The sequence below is a fragment of the Pisolithus orientalis genome (assembly GCF_024613125.1).
Source record: "Pisolithus orientalis strain OTSU chromosome Unknown F5J12scaffold_129, whole genome shotgun sequence".
In the NCBI taxonomy this organism is placed as follows: Eukaryota; Fungi; Basidiomycota; class Agaricomycetes; order Boletales; family Pisolithaceae; genus Pisolithus; species Pisolithus orientalis.
Genome location: NW_026260910.1, coordinates 1 through 1,817, shown reverse-complemented (window position 1 = coordinate 1,817; position 1,817 = coordinate 1). Strand labels below are relative to the sequence as shown.

Genomic DNA, 1,817 nt, shown 5'->3' with positions numbered 1-1,817 from the left:
GAAACTCGAAATCTCATGTCTGCCTGCTGCAGAAAGCCATCTATGGCAGCAAACAAGGTGGCAATTGCTGGAACAAGAAAATGTGCTTTGTATCGGAGTCCCTGCACTTTAAACAAACCTATTCTGATGCCAGCATCTATATTTACTCCAAGGATGGTGTCTCCATCATCTTGCCTGTTTTTGTGGATGATATGATGCTTGCTTCGTCTTCTGAGGCTGCAATAGACTCCTTCATCTCCCAACTCAGCTAGCACTTCAAACTGCGACATCTAGGACCTACTACCCAACTCTTGGGCATCAAAATCAACAGAGATCGCCCCAATCGCTCAATTTCGCTCTCCCAGCGCCAATACTGCCTGGATTTACTGGAAAGGTTTGGCATGGCTGACTGCAAGCCACTATCCTACACCCATGGAGCCAAATCTTCACCTCTCTCACTCCCAGTCTCCCCAGGATGCCTCAGAAATGGAGAAAATGCGCCAAATGTTGCAATAAATGCAACCAGACAGGGGATTGAACCCTGGACCTCCCAGGTTTTGACTGGCTGCTCTAACCACTGAGCTATTTGGTCAAGGTATCTTGGCTTACTTGGTGTGGTTTAACCACCAAGTGCTAGTAGGGACTAGTGTTGCTGAGTGCTGGAGTATTACACTTGCAACAGCCTCCCCTCATCCAGTGCACAGCAACAAGGCGCAAAGCATGGGAAATCACTGCCTAAAGTGGCAACTGCCTTAAGTGGTAGGTCTTACAGCATGCTGCCTCCTGCAAAGGTCTTAGATGGCTCAGGGGCCATTGCCTTAATTGGTAGGGCTTACACATGTTGCCTCTGGTAAATGTATTACTGAGGCACAAGTAGGTCTTAATGGGGAAATCCCAGCCATGGGAATCCATTGCCTTAAGCAGAAAGGACTTATCAGGACAGTCCCACAAGCGCCCGGGGCTCATAACCTGTTGCAATAAATGCGACCTATCAACACCCATGGAGCCAAATCTTCACCTCTCTCACTCCCAGTCTCCCCAGGATGCCTCAGAAATCGAGCAAATGTGCCAAGTACCCTATCTCTCTGCTGTAGGTGCTCTGATGTACCTTGCCACCACTACCTGCCCAGACATTGCCTATACTGTTGGAGTTCTGGCCAGATTCAACTCCAATCCTGGCTGGGCTCATTGGCAGGCTGTGAAGCACCTAATGCGCTATATCAAGGGTACTCTGGACTATTCCCTGACCTATTCTCCTGATCCTTCAACCTCTGAGCCCTTCACCACCTTCTCTGATGCAGATCATGGTGGCTGCAAGGATACTGGTCGCTCTACAGGTGGATATGTGTTCATATTAGGTGCCTGTGCACCTCAGGACTGCATTTATCCTCTGTGTCATTTCTATCTAACCCTACAGACATGTAGTGGACACTTAGCTTCGCTCTAAGTGTCCTTGGTTTGCTTTTGTTTATTGTTTACCTTTGTTTATCATTTTTGCGCACTTACTGTTGTGTGCCCAGTGAAATTTTCTTCAGTCTCTTACACTGGGCACAAGGTATATCTTATGTAGCATTCCCTTGAATAACAGTCTCTTACACTGGGCACAAGTGGCCTCAGTTTGTGGTTATCTCAACAATATGTTGTCAAGATGGGTACTGGTGCAATCTTCTGGTGTTCCAAGCTTCAAAACATCGTTGCTCTATCTACCACTGAGGCAGAATACATAGCAGCTGTCCAGGCAGGCAGGGAGATCAAATGGCTTTGAAATTTACTCTCTGAAATTGCTTCTCCACTCTCTTCTCCCTCTGTGCTGTACATGGACAACCAATCTGCCATCT

The 1,817-nt window shown here is 47.5% G+C and overlaps 1 non-coding gene across 1 annotated transcript; it reads right to left on the bottom strand.

The window, feature by feature from the left end:
• Positions 1–498: 498 nt before the first annotated feature.
• F5J12DRAFT_t218 lies at positions 499–571 on the bottom strand. The gene has a single exon. It is a non-coding gene; the product is annotated as a tRNA-Phe (tRNA).
• Between the last annotated feature and the right edge of the window lie 1,246 nt (positions 572–1,817).